Source organism: Triticum aestivum, chromosome 2D, assembly GCF_018294505.1.
Source record: "Triticum aestivum cultivar Chinese Spring chromosome 2D, IWGSC CS RefSeq v2.1, whole genome shotgun sequence".
NCBI classification, from domain to species: domain Eukaryota; kingdom Viridiplantae; phylum Streptophyta; class Magnoliopsida; order Poales; family Poaceae; genus Triticum; species Triticum aestivum.
In genome coordinates this window covers 88,554,665-88,576,833 of record NC_057799.1, presented here as the reverse complement: position 1 = coordinate 88,576,833, position 22,169 = coordinate 88,554,665, and positions in this window count along the sequence as shown.

The following is a 22,169-nucleotide window of genomic DNA, read 5'->3' as shown; positions in this document are numbered from 1 at the left end:
TTGATCAAAGCATATAGTTTTATACATACTTGCGACGAAGCCTGTATTTACAAGAAAGTGAGTGGGAGCACTACAGCATTTCTGATAAGTATATGTGAATGACATATTGTTGATCAGAAATAATGTAGAATTATCCTGCAGAGCATAAAGGAGTGTTTGAAAGGGGTTTTTCAAAGAAAGACCTCGGTGAAGCTGCTTACATATTGAGCATCAAGATCTATAGAGATAGATCAAGACACTTGATAATTCTTTTTTCAATGAGTACATACCTTGACAAGATTTTGAAATAGTTCAAAATGGAACAGTCAGAGAAAGAGTTCTTGCCTGTGTTACAAGGTGTGAAATTGAGTAAGACTCAAAGCCCGACCACGACAGAAGATAGAAAGAGAATGAAAGTCATTCCCTATGCCTCAGCCATAGGTTCTATAAAGTATGCCATGCTATGTACCAAATCTATTGCATAGCCAGCACTGATTTTTGGCAAGGGAGTACAACAGTGACCTAGGAGTAGATCACTGGACAGCGGTCAAAATTATCCTTAGTGGAATAAGGATATGTTTCTCGATTATGGAGGTGACAAAAGGTTCGTCGTAAAAGGGTTACGTCGATACAAGTTTTGGCACTGATCCAGATGACACTAAGTCTTCATCTGGATACATATTGAAAGTGGGAGCAATTAGGTAAAGTAGCTCCGTGCAGAGCATTGTAGACATAGAAATTTGCAAAATACATACGGATCTGAATATGGCAGACCCGTTGACTAAACTTCTCTCACAAGCAAAACATGATCACACCTTAGTACTCTTTGGGTGTTAATCACATAGCGATGTGAACTAGATTATCGACTCTAGTAAACCCTTTGGGTGTTGGTCACATAACGATGTGAACTATGGGTGTTAATCACATGGTGATGTGAACTATTGATGTTAAATCACATGACGATGTGACCTAGATTATTGACTCTAGTGCAAGTGTGAGACTGAAGGAAATATGCCCTAGAGGCAATAATAAAGTTATTATTTATTTCCTTATTTCATGATAAATGTTTATTATTCATGCTAGAATTGTATTAACCGGAAACATAATACTTGTGTGAATAAATAGACAAACAGAGTGTCACTAGTATGCCTCTACTTGACTAGCTTGTTGATCAAAGATGGTTATGTTTCCTAGCCATAGACATGAGTTGTCATTTGATTAACGGGATCACATCATTAGGAGAATGATGTGATTGACTTGACCCATTCCGTTAGCTTAGAACTTGATCATTTAGTATTCTGCTATTGCTTTCTTCGTGACTTATACATGTTCCTATGACTATGAGATTATGCAACTCCCGTTTACCGGAGGAACACTTTGTGTGCTACCAAACGTCACAACGTAACTGGGTGATTATAAAGGTGCTCTACAGGTGTCTCCGAAGGTACTTGTTGGGTTGGCGTATTTCGAGATTAGGATTTGTCACTCCGGTTGTCGGAGAGGTATCTCTGGGCCCTCTCGGCAATGCACATCACTTAAGCCTTGCAAGCATGGAAACTAATGAGTTTGTTGCGGGATGATGTATTACGAAACGAGTAAAGAGACTGGCCAGTAACGAGATTGAACTAGGTATTGAGATACCGACGATCGAATCTCGGGCAAGTAACATACCGATGACAAAGGGAACAACGTATGTTGTTATGCGGTCTGACCGATAAAGATCTTCGTAGAATATGTGGGAGCCAATATGAGCATCCAGGTTCCGCTATTGGTTATTGACCGGAGACGTGTCTCGGTCATGTCTACATAGTTCTCGAACCTGTAGGGTCCGCACGCTTAAAGTTTCGATGACAGTTATATTATGAGTTTATATGTTTTGATGTACCGAAGGTTGTTCGGAGTCCTGGATGTGATCACGGACATGACGAGGAGTCTCGAAATGGCCGAGACATAAAGATCGATATATTGGACGACTATATTCGGACATCAGAAATGTTCCGAGTGGTTCGGGTATTTTTCGGAGTACCGGGGAGTTACGTGAATACGGGGGAAGAAGTATATGGGCCTTAGGGGAGAGGGAGAGGCAGGCCGCGCGCCCCCCCATTGACTAGTCCGAATTGAACTAGGGGGAGGGGCGGCGCCCCCTCCTTCCTTCTCTTCCCTCTTCCCTTTCCTTGACTCCTACTCCTACTACTTGGAAGGGGGGGAATCCTACTCCCGGTGGGAGTAGGACTCCTCCTAGGGCGCGCCATAGAGAGGGCCGGCCCTCCCCCTCCTCCACTCCTTTATATACAGGGAGGGGGGCACCCCTTGGAGACACAACAATTGATCGTTTGATATTTTAGCCGTGTGCGGTGCCCCCCTCCACCATAGTCCACCTCGATAATACTGTAGCGGTGCTTAGGCGAAGCCCTGCGTCGGTAGAACATCATCATCATCACCACGCCGTCGTGCTGACAAAACTCTCCCTCAACACTCGGCTGGATCGGAGTTCGAGGGACATCATCGGGCTGAACGTGTGCTGAACTCGGAGGTGCCGTGAGTTCGGTACTTGATCGGCCGGATCGTGAAGACTTACGACTACATCAACCGCGTTGTGCTAACGCTTCCGCTTTCGGTCTACGAGGGTACGTGGACAACACTCTCCCCTCTCATTGCTATGCATCACCATGATCTTGCGTGTGCGTAGGATTTTTTTTGAAATTACTACGTTCCCCAACACTAGCCACCTGTGTGCGAAGCACGGTGGTAGAACCAGTCTCATGAACGCGGTCATGTAATGTCGGTCTGGGCCGCTTCATCCAACAATACCGCCGAATCAAAGTATGACATGCTGGTAAGCATTATGACTATTATCGCCCACAACTCTTTGTGTTCTACTCGTGCATATATATAACATCTACGCCTAGACCTAGCTCGGATGCCATTGTTGGGGAACGTAGTATTTCAAAAAAATTGACTACGATCACGCAAGATTTATCTAGGAGAAGCATAGCAACGAGCGGGGACAGTGTGTCCACGTACCCTCGTAGACCGAAAGCGGAAGCGTTTAGTAACGCGGTTGATGTAGTCGAACGTCTTCGCGATCCAACCGATCAAGTACCGAACGCACGACACCTCCGCGATCTGCACACGTTCAGCTCGGTGACGTCCCTCAAACTCTTGATCTAGTTGAGGTCGAGGGAGAGTTCCTCAGCACGACGGTGTGGTGATAGTGGTGATGAAGTTACCGGTGCAGGGCTTCGCCTAAGCACTACGACGATATGACCGAGGTGTCTAACTGTGGAGGGGGGCACCGCACATGGCTAAGAGATTGTCTGTTGTGCCTTTGGGGTGCCCCCTGCCCCCATATATAAAGGAGGGGAGGAGAAGGCCGGCCAACAAGGGGCGTGTCAGGGAGAGGGGAGTCCTACTAGGAGTCCAGTCCTAGTAGGATTTGGCCCCACCCTTTTTTCCTTCTACCGGAGGGGGAAAAGGGGAAGGAGAGGGAGTAGGAGAAGGAAAGGGGGGTGGCGCCCCCTTCCCAAGTCCAATTCGGCCTCCTCCCTTGTGGGGGGTGCACCAGCCCCTTGTGGTCTGGTTAGCCTCCCTCCTATGGCCCATAAGGCCCATATCTTTCCCCGGGGGGTTCCGGTAACCTCCCGGTACTCCGAAAAAATGCCCGAATCACTCGGAACCATTCCGATGTCCGAATGCAACCTTCCAATATATGAATCTTTACCTCTCGACTATTTCAAGACTCCTTGTCATGTCCGTGATCTCATCCAGGACTCCGAACAAACTTTGGTACATCAAATCACCTAACTCATAATACAAATCGTCATCGAACGTAAAGCGTGCGGACCCTACGGGTTCGAGAACTATGTAGACATGACCGAGACACATCTCCGATCAATAACCAATAGCGGAACCTGGATGCTCATATTGGCTCCTACATATTCTATGAAGATCTTTATCGGTTAAACCGCATAACAACATACGTTGTTCCCTTTGTCATCGGTATGTTACTTGCCCGAGATTCGATCATCGGTATCATCATACCTAGTTCAATCTCGTTACCGGCAAGTATCTTTACTCGTTCCCTAATGCATCATCCCGCAACTAACTCATTAGTCACATTGCTTGCAAGGCTTATAGTGATGATCATTACCGAGAGGGCCCAGAGATACCTCTCCGATACTTGGAGTGACAAATCCTAATCTCGATCTATGCCAACTCAACAAACACCATCGGAGACACCTGTGGAGCATATTTATAATCACCCAGTTACGTTGTGACGTTTGATAGCACACAAGGTGTTCCTCTGGTATTCGGGAGTTGCATAATCTCATAGTCAGAGGAACATGTATAAGTCATGAAGAAAGCAATACCAATAAAACTAAATGATCATTATGCTAAGCTAACGGATGGGTCTTGTCCATCACATCATTCTCTAATGATGTGGTCCCGTTCATCAAATAACAACACATGTCTATGGCTATGAGGCTTAACCATCTTTGATTAACGAGCTAGTCAAGTAGAGGCATACTAGGGACACTCTGTTTTGTCTATGTATTCACACATGTATCAAGTTTCCGGTTAATACAATTCTAGCATGAATAATAAACATTTATCATGATATAAGGAAATATAAATAAAAAATTTATTATTGCCTCTCAGGCATATTTCCTTCAGCTGAAGCAGAGGGAATGACTTTCATTTTTTCTCTATCTTCTGCAGTGGTCGGGCATTGAGTCTGACTCAACTTCACACCTTGTAACATAGGCAAGAACCCTTTCTTTGCTTGATCCATTTTGAACTTCTTCAAAACTTTATCAAGGTATGTGCTTTGTGAAAGTCCAATTAAGCGTCTTGATCTATCTCTATGGATCTTGATGCCCAATATGTAAGCAGCTTCACCGAGGTCTTTCATAGAAAAACTTTTATTCAAGTATCCTTTTATGATATCCAGAAATTCTATATCATTTCCAATCAACAATATGTCATCCACATATAATATTAGAAATGCTACAGAGCTCCCACTCACTTTCTTGTAAATACAACTTCTCCAAAAGTCTATATAAAACCATATGCTTTGATCACACTATCAAAACGTTTATTCCAACTCCGAGATGCTTGAACCAGTCCATAAATGGATCGCTGGAGCTTGCACACTTTGTTAGCATCCTTTGGATCGATAAAGCCTTCTGGTTGCATCATATACAACTCTTCTTCCAGAAATCCATACAGGAATGCAATTTTGACATCCATTTGCCAAATTTCATAATCATAAAATGCGGCAATTGCTAACATGATTCGGAAGGACTTAAGCATCGCTACAGGTGAGAAGGTCTCATCGTAGTCAACTCCTTGAACTTGTCGAAAACCTTTCGCGACAAGTCGAGCTTTGTAAACAGTAACATTACCGTCAGCGTCAGTCTTCTTCTTGAAGATCCATTTATTCTCTATGGCTTGCGGATCATTGGGCAAGTCAACCAAAGTCCACACTTTGTTCTCATACATGAATCCCATCTCAGATTTCATGGCCTCAAGCCATTTCGCGGAATCTGGGCTCATCATCGCTTCCTCATAGTCTGTAGGTTCGTCATGGTCAAGTAACATGACCTCTAGAACAGGATTACCGTACCACTCTGGTGCGGATCTTACTCTGGTTGACCTACGAGGTTTGGTAGTAACTTGATCAGAAGTTTCATGATCATCATCATCAGCTTCCTCACTAATTGGTGTAGGAATCACTAGAACTGATTTCTGTGATGAACTACTTTCCAATAAGGGAGCAGGTACAATTACCTCATCAAGTTCTACTTTCCTCCCACTCACTTCTTTTGAGAGAAACTCCTTCTCTAGAAAGGATCCATTTTTAGCAACAAATATCTTGCCTTCGGATCTGTGATAGAGGGTGTACCCAACAGTCTCCTTTGGGTATCCTATGAAGACACATTTCTCCAATTTGGGTTCGAGCTTATCAGGTTGAAGCTTTATCACATCAGCATCACAACCCCAAACTTTCAGAAACGACAACTTGGGTTTCTTGCCAAACCGCAGTTCATATGGTGTCGCCTCAATGGATTTAGATGGTGCCCTATTTAATGTGAATGCAGTCGTCTCTAAAGCATAACCCCAAAACGATAGCGGTAAATCAGTAAGAGACATCATAGATTGCACCATATCTAATAAAGTGCGGTTACGACGTTCGGACACACCATTACGTTGTGGTGTTCCGGGTGGCGTGAGTTGCCAAACTATTCCGCATTGTTTCAAATGAAGACCAAACTCGTAACTCAAATATTCTCCTCCACGATCAGATCATAGAAACTTTATTTTCTTGTTATGATGATTTTCCACTTCACTCTAAAATTCTTTGAACTTTTCAAATGTTTCAGACTTATGTTTCATCAAGTAGATATACCCATATCTGCTCAAATCATCTGTGAAGGTCAGAAAATAACGATACCGGCCACGAGCCTCAACACTCATCGGACCGCATACATCAGTATGTATTATTTCCAATAAGTCTGTTGCTCGCTCCATAGTTCCGGAGAACGGAGTCTTAGTCATCTTGCCCATGAGGCATGGTTCGCAAGCATCAAGTGATACATAAACAAGTGATTCCAAAAGCCCATCAGCATGGAGTTTCTTCATGCGCTTTACACCAATATGACCTAAACGGTAGTGCCACAAATAGTTGCACTGTCATTATTGAACTTATATCTTTTGGCTTCAATACTATGAATATGTGTATCACTACTATCGAGATTCAAGAAAAATATGACCATAAAAGATATTACTCATATAAATAGAACAATCATTATTCTCTAATTTAAATGAATAACCGTCTCGCATCAAACAATATCCAGATATAATGTTCATGCTCAACGCTGGCACCAAATAATAATTATTCAGATCTAAAACTAATCCCGAAGGTAGATGTAGAGGTAGCGTGCCGACGATGGTTGATACGACTCCAACGTATCTATAATTTTTTATTGTTCCATGCTGTTTTATTATCAATCTTGGATGTTTTATAATCATTTTTATAGTCAGTTTATATCATTTTTGGTACTAACCTATTGACGTAGTGCCCAGTGCCAGTTGCTGCTTTCTGCATGTTTTTTACATCGCAGGAAATCAATATCAAACGGAGTCCACATGCCCCGAAACTTTTTGGAGATTTTTTATGGGCTAGAAGGAAGAAGATGGGCCCTGGTGGCACCTGGGTGGAGTCCCGAGGAGGGGACAACCTACCAGGGCGCTCCAGGAGGCCCAGGTGCGCCCTGGTGGGCTGTGCCCACCTCGGGCACCCCCCGGACCGCCTCTTTGCTATATAAATACCCCAAAAATCCCAGCACCCTAGAAGCGTCGACGAAATATTCATCCAACTGCCGCAGAGTCCAGAACCACCAGATCCAATCTAGACACCATCACGGAGGGGTTCACCACTTCCATTGGTGCCCCTCCGATGATGCGTGAGTAGTTCTTTGTAGACCTTCGGGTCCGTAGTTAGTAGCTAGATGGATTTCTCTCTCTCGCTGAATTCTCAATACAATGGTCTCTTGGAGATCCATATGATGTAACTCTTTTTGCGGTGTGTTTGTTGGGATCTCATGAACTATGAGTTTATGATCAGTTATAACTTTTTATATCCATGAAAGTTATTTGAGTTTCTTTGATCTCTTATATGCATGATCTCTTATAGCCTCGTATTTCTTCTCCGATATTTGGGTTTTGTTGGGCCAACTTGATCTATTTATCTTGCAATGGGAAGAGGTGCCCGGTAGTGGGCTCGATCTTACAGTGCTTGATCCCAGTGACAGAAGGGGAACCGACACATATGTGTCGTTGCTACTAAGGATAAAATACGAGATCTAATATCTGCCGCAATAGATAGATGGATCTTGTCTACATCATATCATCGTTCTTATTGCATTACTCCATTTTCCATGAACTTAATACACTAGATGCATGCTGGATAGCGGGCGATGTGTGGAGTAATAGTAGTAGATGCAGGTAGGAGTTGGTCTACTAATCTTGGACGTGATGCCTATGTAATGATCATTGCCTGGATATCGTCATGATTATTTGAAGTTTTATCAATTGCCCAACAGTAATTAGTTTACCCACCGTTTGCTATTTTTCTCGAGAGAAGCCACTAGTGAAACCTACGGCCCCCGGGTCTTCTTCCTCATATATTTGCCTTGCGATCTACTTTTCCTTTGCATTTTTATTCAGATCTATTAAACCAAAAATACAAAAATACCTTGTGGCACTTTATTTTATTTGCGATCTATTATTTCAATCTATTACAATTTTCTCCCGTCAACGTGCCTTCTGGCGCCGTTACCCGAAAGGGATTGACAACCCCTTTAACACGTCGGGTTGCGAGTGGCTGTTATTTGTGTGCAGGGGCTGTTTACGTTTTGTTGCTTGGTTCTCCTACTGGTTCGATACCTTGGTTTCATTGCTGAGGGAAATACCTACCGTTGTTGTGCTACATCATCCTCTCCTCTTGGGGGAAATACCGACGTAGTACTAGCAAACATGATCAAGGGAATTTCTGGCGCCGTTGCCGGGGAGAATCTTCAACATAACCAGGTTCCTAAACACAAATCTCATCTCCTTGCAATTTACATTATTTGCCATTTGCCTCTCGTTTTCCTCTCCCCCACTGCACAAAAATTTGCCGTTTTATTCGCCTCTCTTTTTCCGTTCGCCATTTTCTTGTCAAATCTATTTTCTGCTTGCAATCATGAGTTATTTCGGTATGGCACCAACAGATGATGGCCTGACTCCTAAGATTGGACGTACATGCAATCTGGATGCTAAAACTTTTATCTTGGGGCAAGGGAAAGTTATGGGAGAAGAACATATCCAAGAATTTTTCAATTGTGTCGGAAATCTGAATCTTGATGATGCTCCTATACTTAAAACTACTAGATCTTATGCGGATGCTATTTTAGCACTAGTTCTGAAACTTGAAAGTAAATTTATCTGCACTTATCCTACTTTGCAAAGATTGTTTTTTGAGCTTCCCGAAATAAAGAATCCTAGAGCCAAAAAGTTGGCCACTCTCGTTCTTATGAACGAGTTTGACTACATAATTCCGAAAGCTAGGGAAATCTTTGACTTTTATGGTATGAATCGTGAAAAACCCGTGATAGATGAAATTCTTTACAATAGTGACTATGCACTAAGGCATTTTCTTGGGGATAATAAGATCTTTGATGAGAATCTTAAGAAGGAAGTCCCCGTTCTAGATATGATCCAACAAGTTTTCAATAATGTTAATCAACACTATTCTTGGATTGTTGCGGAAAATCAAATGGGTTATGATGAAAACCAACTAAGGAATGCTAAAGATTCTATGGATAATATTGTTAGGAATAAGAAACTTGTATTCCCATGAGGCCATAGGCCGATATATATACATGTACAGGTGTGGAACATATGCAGGAAACCCCTTATACAACGGGATAAATACAAAGGGGTACATGACTTATATTATAACTCTAACACCCCCCTCAAACTCATGGTGGATGAACAACACTGAGTTTGGAGAGATAAAAGCCATGTTGTGCTCTAGTCTGGGCCTTCGTCAGGAAATCCACCAACTGTAACTCGGAAGGCACATACTGAAGAGCAATAACCTGATCCTGCACACCAGCGCGCACATAGAAAGCATCAACACCAATATGCTTGGTGAGCTCATGCTTCACAGGATCACGCGCAATGCTAATAGCACCTGTACTGTCAGACAAGAGCAGAGTCGGTGTAGTGACAGAAACACCAAAATCCTGAAGTAACCACCGTAACCAAGTCACCTCTGCCGTCAAAAGAGCCATGGCTCGCAACTCAGCCTCAGCACTCGAACGGGAAACTGCAATCTGTTTCTTCGTCTTCCAGGCAATGAGAGAACCACCAAGAAAAACACAGTAAGCAGAAAGTGAACGGCGATCAGAAGGATCACTAGCCCACATAGCATCCGAATAGGCCTGAAGCTGTAAAGAACTGGAGCTAGGAAAGAATAGACGGTGAGAGATCGTGCCCCGAAGATATCGGAGAACACGAAGGAGATGACTATAGTGAACCGATGTGGGAGCAGAGACAAACTGACTCAGAATATGAACCGGATAAGAGATGTCCGGACGAGTGACAGCTAGATAGACAAGACTGCCAACGAGATGACGATAACGCGTCGGGTCAGGGAGAGGATCACCATCAGTAGCACGGAGGTGAACATTGAGCTCCATAGGAGTCTCAACAATGCGCTCGTCAGTAAGAGCAGCACGAGCAAGAAGATCCTGGATATACTTTTCCTGGGATATAAAAAAGCCATCAGAGGTAGAAGAGACTTCAATCCCAAGAAAGTAGCGAAGAGGTCCAAGATCAGACATAAGAAACTGCTCACTAAGACGGGCCTTTACAAAGGCAATATACTCGGGGTCATCCCCAGTGATGACCATGTCATCAACATAGAGAAGAAGAAGAGTCCGACCACGAGGAGAAAGGTGAATAAACAATGCTGGATCATGAGCACTTGCTGAAAAACCAGCAGTAGTGACCACAGAGGCAAAACGCTCAAACCAGGCGCGAGGGGCTTGCTTAAGGCCATAGAGAGAGCGACGAAGACGACATACCATGCCATCAGGAACAGAATACCCAGGTGGTGGCTGCATGTACACCTCCTCACGCAGCTCACCATTAAGAAAGGCATTCTTAACATCAAGCTGAGATATAGACCAGTGGCGTGCAGAGGCAACGGCAAGAAGTGTACGAACAGTGGTCATATGGGCCACAGGAGCAAAAGTCTCGTCATAATCACGACCATGCTCCTGCTGAAAACCACGAGCCACGAGACGAGCTTTGTGATGCTCAAGAGAACCATCGGAGCAAGTCTTAACCTTGTAGACCCACTTACAAGTGATGGGACGGACTCCGGGAGGAAGAGAAACAAGATCCCAGGTACCAGTGCGTTCAAGAGCAGCAATCTCCTCTGCCATCGCAAACTGCCATTCAGGATGAACAACAGCCTGACGGTAAGAAGTCGGCTCAAGAACAGCAGCACCAGCGGTGGGAAATCCAAAGCGATCAACAGGCGGACGAGGACGAGAACGCAAGCCATAAGTAGGCTGAGAGGAAGAGGACGACTCATCCAATGAAGCATCCACAGGTCGTGAATGACGAGTGTAATGCTGAGGAAAAGATGGAACAATAGAAGGAGGAATCGCCAAGGTAGAATCAGGGGGTGGCGACGAAGAAGGCACCGGGGATGAAGGTGTAGAATCCGGTGACATGCTAGGCGAGGAGACCGGAGAAGATGGTGGCTGCAAATCGACTAGGGGTGGAGAAGCAGAGGGAGTGGAACGAATGGGCACAGGCGCGACGGGGGTGATAGGTGAGTCAGGAAAAGTGAGGAAAGAGATATCCTCCACTGAAAAAATCGAGGAAGATGGGCGTGGGTAGAAAGGACGAGACTCATCAAAAGTCACGTCTCGAGAGATATGCATCCGACGACCGATAGGATCCCAACAACGATAGCCCTTATGCTCATCACTGTAGCCTAAGAAGACACACTCAACAGACTGAGCGGTCAGTTTGGTGCGTTCGCGAGGGGCAAGAAGAACATAGCAAACACAACCAAACAAGTGAAGCATCGAATAATCGGGAGAACGATCAAAAAGACGCTCAAAAGGAACACCACCCTGCAAAGCAGCGGACGGCTGAAGGTTGATGAGATAGGTGGAAGTGGAGATAGCCTCGGCCCAAAAATGAGGTGGAAGAGAGGCGGCGATCATCATCGCACGAGCCGTCTCAAGAAGGTGACGATGCTTGCGCTCAGACACGCCATTCTGAGCATGAGCGCCAGGACAAGAGAACTGGGCAAGAGTACCTGTCGTGGAATTATCACGGCAGATGTCCTCGAGCTAGGACTTAGTCATGGAGCCATCACAACTAGGAAGCTTGAAGGGGTTAATACGGGACAAGGAACACGAGGGTTTATACTGGTTTGGCCCCTTACGGTGAAGGTAAAAGCCTACGTCTAGTTGAGGTGGTATTGATTAGGGTTACGATCACCAGGGAGCTAAACTGCTATGCCCGGCTTTCGATGAGATTGTTCTTGTCCCTAAACCGCTGCCGGGTCGTCCCTTTATATAGGGAGGCTGACGCCCAGCAGCTCTCAGAGTCCCGGCCGGCTCATAAGAGTGTCCGGCTCGGACTCTCAACTATTCTTGCCTTACAGTACAAGTTCTACCATAATAATGATTGTAACTACGGGCCTTAAGCCATCTCCGGGTCTTGAGCCCATCTTTGGCCCACCATCTTTAAGCTTGGCACCGGGCTTCTGGTAGTGACCATATGAGTAACCCGGCACCTCCTGGCGGGTGACTCTAAGGTCTATATCCTCAACATTAGGCCCCAGATTGATTTGAGCCGGCTCATGTCAATCTTCCATTCCTTCGACAGAAAATCTCCGGCTTACAATTGTGTGAAGGCCATAACCCAGCGTGACGTCATCCTCTGGACCCCGGATAATCCGCCGTGACATCATCTTCCATTAAGCCCGTTTTTTACTCCGCCAGATTCGCAACGGATCTTTACATTTACTGTCATCCCGAAAATCGAGGCGTTTCATGGGGAGATAACCACGCCGTGGTCTCCTTGATCCTCGCGCCCGCTTTATGAGTTTGCCTTATAAATAGGCCGGCCCGACGGCCCTTTCTCACTCTCCTTCCTCTGTTGTCTCCTTCCTCTCACTGCCCGTGCTGCTCAAGCTCCGCCGCCGTCACCGCCGCAGGTCTTCTCGTCGTCACCAGCTCAGGCCGCTGCATCACCCTGATCGGACCAGAGAAACGCGACAACCTCCGCAGCTCTCCAGCTCCTGTAAGTCCTGCTTGTCCTGTAGATTGGATCTGCCGTAGGGTTCGAGCAGTTCGTCCGTGTTCTTCGCCACCACCCACGAGTTCTTGGTAGTTTTCCTTTTTACTGCCTCTTTCTGATCTCTGGATAGTATAGAACCAATGCGGCGGCCATTTAGCACTCATTTCTAATGTAAGTAGATCCCTTTTTACTGCATAGGAGCCTCGTTCGAGCCCAAGAGCTTCTCCAGCGTCTGTTTTTAGGTCTAGAACTTTTCCTTTTAGCCGACTGTTTTGATCCAAAAAATTTACTGCGATGTGTGAAACCTGTTTATCACACTTAGTAAAAAAACTGCAATCATTGAATCTCGGCGGTTTACATTTCCGGCTTAAAGAAACCACGCGCCATAGAACCTTCCGGCTTAAAGAAAATCATGCGCCACAAAAATTTCCGAATTAGCTGTGATAAGGCCTGTAGACAATCAAATTATTCTCAACCCCTCGGCGGCTTAAATAGCCCGGTGCACTTAAGTGTATACCATTAGTCCCCTTATAAGCCGCCATCTTGATATTGAACTGTAGATTTCCTCCGGCTCATAATTAACCTGGACGTTTTTTTTTCCTTTTATCATAGACCGCCAACTTTCACCATGCCTCCCAAAGCTCCCATTACTTGCAACTGGATGAGGTCCAATGTCACCAATGAGACCCTAGCAGATTTTGTTATGGCTGGATATCTGCCCAAGAAGGATGTCATGTCCTACCGTGCCCCTGACCCGTCAGAAGAGAGGCCACAGCCAAAGGATGGGGAGGTAGTGATTTTTGCGGATCACATGAGCCGGGGCTTCGCACCGCCCGGCTCAAAGTTTTTTAGGGACGTGATCAACTTCTTCGACTTGCGGCCTCAAGATATAGGACCCAACTCAGTATCCAACATCTGCAATTTTCAAGTTTTCTGCGAGGTTTACCTTGGAGAAGAACCTAGTTTGCTGCTCTTCAGAGAGCTTTTTTATTTAAACCGTCAGAATGAGTGCGCCAATGGGCCAAGTCTGGAATTAGGTGGTATCTCCATCCAGCGGCGTAGGGACTGCCTTTTCCCTTACGCAGAGCCGCCGAGCCACCCAAAGGACTGGAACATGACTTGGTTCTACTGCCAAGATACATCCCCGGCTGATGAAAGCCCGCTGCCCGGCTTTCGCCCAACACGTCTGGAGCCGACTCACCCACTGTCGGACAAGCTGACTCAAGCAGAGCGCCAGCCTCTGCTCCCCACTATCAACAAGATCAAGGCTCTCCTGGGCAATGGTCTGAACGGAATCGACCTGGTCCGGGTCTGGATCTCATGGCGGGTGATCCCATTGAGCCGCCGCCCCGGCTTAATGTGTGAGTACACAGGACGAAAGGATGACCCTCAGAGACACAGCCGCAATGATCTTCCAGAAGACGTTGCAGAGGAGATGACCAAGGCTCTGTTAAACGAGAGCCTGGCAGACTGCGGAAGGACCGGGTTAGCCCCCTTCTGCAAGACCAACCCAGCCCCAGCGGTAAGCCGCCGACTTTAACTTTTTATCTACTTCTGCATGTAACCTTCATCTGAACCGTTTGAAGAATTCATCATTGTATTTTTTAGGCTGATGATAAGTTCTGGCGGGTCAAATATGACCATGAGGCGGCCAAGAAGGCCAGGAAGGCGAAGAAAGCCGCCAAGAAAACCGCCCCTCGCAAGAAAGGGAGCAGGCCTACTGCCTCCGAGCCGATGCAATTAAGCGACAACTCCGAGTCAGAGGTAACCCCTGAGTCTTTTAAGTCCTTGCTATATTCACTGTTTGTTTGCTGTCCGCCTTATCAATACTTGCTCATTGACAGGATGACACCGGCGCCAGTAACCCGGTGGTTGAAGAGGTAATGTCACTTTCCTCCGACTCGGAGCCCTTGCCACAGCTGAAAGTCCGAAGGGTAACCCGGAAAGTAAGCTTTTCACATCCTTTAGCTTATCAAGACCCTCAATTTATTTTGAAGCGACAGGTTCATGAAAGCCGGCGTCATACCCGGACCAACAAGGACACCGACCTCTCCGCCGGGTTACCCGACGCAACAAGGAAGCGCCGAACTGAGGTTATTTCCCACTTGTACCCTTTTCATCCGTTGGCGGGTGTTATCCGTCAGCCACTCAATTCCTCTGACTCCAATTATCAGGAGACCTCCCCCTCTTCGGGCGACTCTATGCAGCCGAGTCTTCCGACTTTCAAGACCGCGCCCGGGTAATGACAACCATCTCATATTATATTTGTCTGTACTTACTCTTTTTGTGCTTAACGTTTCTGTCCTTTCAGCGCCCAGGCAAATCTCACCAAAAGAGCGAAGAAGACCAAGTCAGCCGGAGTGCCGGATTTGCCTGAACCGGAGGTGACGGCTCAAGAACCGTCAGCTGCCTCCGCCCCCGAAGCCACCACTCCAATGGACACGGCACCTGAGGCCACTGCCCCGACTACCAAGGCAACGACCGAAGCTTCTATTAACCCGGAGGCCTCCGGCTCGGCTCCACCAGCAGACGACCCGGACGTGGTAATCACCCGGACGGAGTTCGTTGAGCCGGGGAGACCTACCGTGCTGGCCAAGTGCTCCGCTAAGGGGGAGTTGCTGCCGCCCCACCGGGTGAACCTGGACCTCTCCGACTACACCAACTTGAGCATTGGAGATCTCGTCTCTGGCTACATCAGCCAAGTGCACAAGAGCCGGGACACAGAAGTCGCCATGGTGAACCAGATCCAGCAACAATCTGAGGTATCATTCTGCTGTCCTCTTACTTACTGCATAGTTACCTTTGCCATGATAGCCCCCAAGTCGATGAGTTATGAGTGAATATGTTGTAGACTTAGGTTTCGGCTTACTCAATTGAGCCGGCAGTATGTAGATAGATACATTCAATATGCATTAGCCCCCAAGTGCCAAGTGTCTTTGCTTGGAAAACGCTTGGGACTTATATAATGACTGTTAATAACCCGGAAATGTATGCAGGCTGTTGGCAAGAAGCTAGAGGCGGACCTTGCGGATCTCAAGAGCCGGCTGAAGACGCAGGAGATGGAGACCCGGAAGGCAAACGCCAAGTTTGTATCCAGCATCGCCGCTCAAGAGAAGCTGAAGACAGAATTTGATGCTGAGCGGAAAGCCTGGGCCGAAGAGAAGGCCGCACTAGTGACCCGGGCGGAACAGGCGGAGAAGGCTCTCTCTGAGAAGACCGCCGAGCTCTCCGGCCTAAAGCGCCAGGTTTCGCAAATGGTGGCCGCCATCTTCGGTAAGTCGCCTCACCGGCTTTCATCAAGTTTAGAATGTTTATATTTCATGATTCATCCTTGTCACCGGCTTATCTGATTCTGTTAAACAGGTCCCAGAAGTGCCAACCTCAACCAGAGCGTGGTCACCAAACTAAAGGCCGTGTATACCCTGGTGGAGCAACTCTACACCGGGTCACAGCGTGCCTTAGCTGTGGTGGCCCTATCCAACGAGGTGCCAACTCACCTGGCAGAAGTCCTGCGCCGGCTTGCCGTTCTGCCTCGGCGGATCCAAGAGCTGCGACGGGCCTCTGCGAGGGCCGGAGCGATCGCCGCGCTGAGCCGGGCCAAGGCATTCCTGCCGGAGTTAGACCCGGCGGACATCGCCCTTGGCTATCCAAGCCTGAAGGAAGACGGCTCAGCTTTCGATCAGAAGGACTTCGCGGCTTGCGTGAAGGCGGTACACCCGGTGGCCACCCTTATCGGGAACGACACAGATTTGACCAAGTACCAGCCGGGTTATGATGCGGAGAATCAGAGGATTCCAACCCCTCGCTATGAAGCTCTCAACTTGATCCCGCCGGCTCGTCAGCACACTTTCGCCCCAGAGATTGACCCGGCCGGGTTAATTGACGAGGAAGCCCAATTCGAAGTTCTCAGCGGCATCGACTGGAAGTCATCAACCTTCCAGGTCTTGGGATCAGCCGGAGGAGAGGATAGGAACGAGCCGGAGACTTCAACTCAGCGGGCATCGTAACTCGGCTGGCGGTTTACCAAACAATGCTCCACCCTTTTTAGACTTGATGAGTTTTGTAATAGAGTAGGTGCAACAGTTTATCTCTGCCGTGCCATCGTGCACGTATTGAATGCCAAGGTCTTTTGAAGTTGTCTCTTTGATGTTTCTCCGGGTCATAATCATCCCTTTGTTTTTCTCAACCTCAAAGAGGTGCCTTTAGGTAACCTGCATAGAAAGGCAAATCACAAGTCTCGAGGCGGCTTACCGCCCTGAGAATCAGGTGTTTTGGATAGATAACCCGGAATACGAATCAAAAAAGACTGGTCCTCAATTATATCCTAAACACAGCCGTAATAACACACTTAGCGGCCTGTAAGCATACTTCCGGTTTAGATAACCCGGGTAACAAGGTTGGTATCTTAACTCCGATTTACTTGTCTTAATAACACCCATGGTGTTCAACTAACACTGTAAACCAAAGTTAAGCCGGCAAAGTGAGACCCGGCCATACACATCTTGACATAATCAGAGTAAACTTGTGATAAAGCAGAAGAACTTAGGGGCTTCCGGTTCGAATACGACCAGAGACCCGGCCCAAAGGGGTTAAGCTAAGATTCGGATACGATCATATAGCCCCCAGTGGGTGTGGCGATGCCAATCAAGAGGGTACCGACAGCTATGTTCTCTCTGGTTCGAATACGACCCATGTTTGAACAGGAAGCCCCCAAGTGATTTTAAGAATTGTTTAACGACGCTGATTCGAATACGATCCATGTCGGTTCTTAGAGGGGTTAAACTATGATTCAAATATGACCAAAGGTAACCTCCCAATGAGCTCGGCGCTTTTCCAATCAAATGGGTATCGATAGCTATGTTCTCTTTGGTTCGAATACGACCCATGTTTGAACAGGAAGCCCCCAAGTGACTTTACTGCTTACGGCTAGATTCGAATACGATCATAAACCGGATCCTCCTTTAAGTCACCATGTAATCTTGCAATAAGAACAACACGTGCATATTTGGAGGAGAAAAAAGGACAGAGGTCCTGCTTTATTGCTTATCATAATATATACATGGCTGAAAGAAATATGTACACCACGAGAGCCGGTGGCTCAAGTGTAGTAAGGCCGAAGCTGAGCTATGTTCCACGGCCGACGGGTCTCCTCCTCCGACTTACGTGAATCTTTGTGCTCCCGAATGTCAATGAGGTAATACGACCCGTTGTGCAAGTTCTTGCTGACCACAAAGGGCCCTTCCCAAGGCGGGGATAACTTGTGTGCATCTGTTTGATCCTGGATGAGCCGAAGCACGAGATCGCCTTCCTGGAAGACCCGGGATTTAACCCGACGGCTGTGGTAACGGCGCAGGTCTTGCTGGTAAATCGCTGATCGAGCTGCTGCCACATCACGCTGTTCGTCCAATAGGTCAAGAGCATCTTGTCGCGCCAGTTCATTATCCGCCTCAACATAAGCCGCCACTCGAGGTGAGTCATGACGGATGTCACTGGGGAGGACTGCTTCTGCTCCATAAACCATGAAGAAAGGCGTGAAGCCTGTAGACCTGTTAGGAGTAGTGTTGATGCTCCATAACACGGAGGGCAACTCCTCCACCCAACAACCCGGCGTCCGTTGCAAAGGGACCAAAAGCCGGGGCTTGATACCTTTCAGAATCTCCTGTATAGCTCTCTCAGCTTGACCGTTTGATTGAGGATGAGCCACTGAGGAAACATCAAGTCGGATATGCTCGCGTTGACAAAACTCTTCCATGGCGCCTTTGGAGAGATTGGTGCCATTGTCAGTTATAATGCTGTGCGGAAAACCAAAGCGGAAAATCACCTTTTTCATAAATTGAACCGCCGTGGCTGCATCGCACTTGCTAACTGGCTCAGCTTCCACCCACTTTGTGAATTTATCAACTGCCACCAAGAGGTGGGTCTTCTTATCCTTGGACCTTTTAAAAGGCCCAACCATATCAAGCCCCCAGACCGCAAAGGGCCAAGTGATTGGGATCATCCTCAGCTCCTGAGCCGGCACATGAGCCCGTCGTGAGAACCTCTGGCAACCATCACATTTACTGACCAAGTCCTCTGCATCAGCATGAGCCGTCAACCAATAAAAACCATGACGAAAAGCCTTGGCCACAAGGGACTTTGAGCCGGCGTGATGGCCACAATCCCCTTCATGGATCTCACGCAAGATCTCTTGACCTTCCTCAGGGGAGACACAACGCTGAAATGCTCTTGTAACACTGCGATGATGCAACTCGCCATTGATAACAATCATTGACTTAGCTCGCCGGGTTATTTGCCTGGCCGAAGTTTCATCCTCAGGCAACTCGCCCCGGGTCATGTAAGCCAGATATGGCATTGTCCAGTCTGGTATAATATGGAGAGCCGCCACCAGTCGTGCCTCCGGGTCAGGGACAGCCAAGTCTTCCTCCGTAGGCAACGTAACCGAAGGGCTATACAGGACGTCCAGGAAAGTGTTAGGCGGCACCGGCTTTCGCTGAGAGCCTAGCCGGCTTAGAGCATCAGCCGCCTCGTTCTTCCTGCGATCAATGTGCTCTACTTGGTAGCCCTGAAAGTGCCCAGCAATCGCATCAACTTCGCGGCGATAAGCTGCCATGAGAGGGTCCTTAGAATCCCATTTGCCTGATACTTGTTGAGCCACCAAGTCTGAGTCTCCGAAGCACCTTACCCGACTCAAGCTCATCTCCTTAGCCATCCGAAGACCATGGAGCAAGGCCTCGTACTCAGCCGCATTGTTAGTGCAAGGAAACATCAACTGTAGCACATAATGGAACTTGTCACCTTTAGGGGAAGCCAATACAACGCCAGCCCCCGAGCCCTCCAACTGTCTGGACCCATCGAAGTGAATAGTCCAATACGTGTTATCCGGCTTTTGCTGGGGCACTTGTGACTCTGTCCAATCATTGATGAAATCCACCAAGGCCTGAGACTTAACAGCAGTGCGTGGCACATATTTGAGACCATGAGGTCCAAGTTCTATAGCCCACTTAGCAATTCTCCCTGTGGCCTCTCTGTTTTGAATGATATCACCAAGAGGGGCAGAACTGACCACAGTGATGGGGTGACCCTGAAAATAATGCTTAAGTTTCCGGCTCGCCATGAACACACCATACACAAGCTTCTGCCAATGCGGGTACCGCTGCTTGGACTCAATGAGCACTTCGCTGACATAATAAACCGGCCGTTGAACCGGATGTTCCTTACCCTCCTCCTTGCGCTCCACCACAATAGCCGCACTGACGGCTCGTGCGTTTGCCGCCACATACAGTAATAAGGGATCCTTATCAACCGGAGCAGCAAGGACTGGGGGCTCTGCCAGCTGCTTCTTCTAATCCTCAAAAGCGGTATTAGCTGCATCATTCCAGACAAAGTTATCAGTTTTCTTCATCAACTGATATAATGGCATGGCCTTCTCACCCAAACGGCTTATAAACCGGCTTAAAGCAGCGATGCGACCCGCCAAACGCTGAACGTCATTTATACACGCCGGCTTAGCTAGGGAGGTGATGGCCTTGATCTTCTCCGGGTTAGCTTCAATGCCTCTGTCAGAAACCAAAAAACCCAAGAGTTTGCCTGCAGGAACACCAAAGACACACTTGGCTGGGTTAAGCATCATCTTGTAGACCCGGAGATTATCAAAGGTTTCCCTTAAATCATCTATCAGGGTTTCCTCTTTTATGGACTTAACCACAATATCGTCCACATAAGCGTGAACATTGCGCCCAATCTGTTTATGAAGACAGTTCTGTACACAACGCCGGTAAGTCGCCTGTGCACACTTGAGTCCAAAAGGCATAGACACATAGCAGAAGGCTCCAAAGGGAGTGATGAACACCGTCTTCTCCTGGTCCTTAACTGCCATCTTAATCTGATGATATCCGGAATAAGCATCCAAGAAACTTAAGCGTGCACAACCTGCCGTAGCATCAATGATTTGATCAATACGGGGGAGGGCAAAAGGATCAGTCGGACACGCCTTGTTTAAGTCCGTGTAGTCCACACACATCCGCCAAGTGTCGTTCTTGTTGAGTACGAGCACCGGATTAGCTAACCACTCCGGGTGAAAGACTTCAATGATAAACCCGGCCGCCAAGAGCCGGGCCACCTCTTCACCAATAGCTTTCCGCCTCTCTTCATTAAACCGCCGAAGAAACTGCCTGACCGGCTTAAATTTCGGATCAACATTGAGAGTATGCTCAGCGAGTTCTCTAGGTACACCTGGCATGTCAGAAGGTTTCCATGCGAAGATGTCCCTATTCTCATGGATGAACTCGATGAGCGCGCCTTCCTATTTTGGATCCAAATTTGCACTGATGCTAAACTGCTGAGATGAGTCACCTGGAACAAAATCAACAAGTTTAGTTTCATCAGCCGACTTAAATTTCATTGCCGGCTCTTGTTCTGTAGTTGGCTTTTTCAGAGAGGTCATATCTGTTGGGTCAACATTGTCTTTGTAAAACTTCAACTCCTTTGTAGCACACACAGATTCTGCATAAGCCGCATCGCCTTCCTCACACTCCAGAGCCACTTTCCGACTGACGTGAACCGTAATGGTCCCATTGTGACCCGACATCTTGAGCTGCAAGTACACATAACACGGCCGTGCCATGAACTTGGCGTAAGCCGGCCGTCCAAATATAGCATGGTATGGACTTCTTATCTTGACCACCTCAAAGGTCAATTTCTCCACCCTGTAGTTGTTCTCATCACCAAAGGCCACTTCCAATTCGATCTTGCCGACTGGATAAGCCGATTTACCAGGTACCACACCATGGAAGATAGTGTTTGACTGGCTAAGGTTCTTATCAACCAACCCCATACGGCGAAAAGTCTCATAATAGAGGATGTTGATGCTGCTGCCTCCATCCATGAGCACCTTTGTGAACTTATATCCTCCCACTTGAGGAGCCACCACTAAGGCCAAGTGGCCCGGGTTATCCACCCGGGGAGGGTGATCCTCCCTACTCCACACTATAGGCTGCTCAGACCACCGCAAGTAGCGTGGGACCGCCGGCTCAACAACATTCACCGCCCTCTTATGAAGTTTCTGATCTCGCTTACACAGGCTGGTGGTAAGCACATGATACTGTCCACCGCTAAGCTGCTTTGGATTGGTCTGATAACCTCCCTGCTGCTGTTGATGACCCTGGCCAGACTGCTGATTAAAGCCCCCTTGACCGTTCTGAGGACCGGAATTTGAGCCGCCGCCCGGACCATGAAAGCCGCCGGCGCCTGAGCCACCGCCCGGGCCATTGTAATTCTTAAAGGCCTTCATGATTGCACAATCCTTCCACAGATGA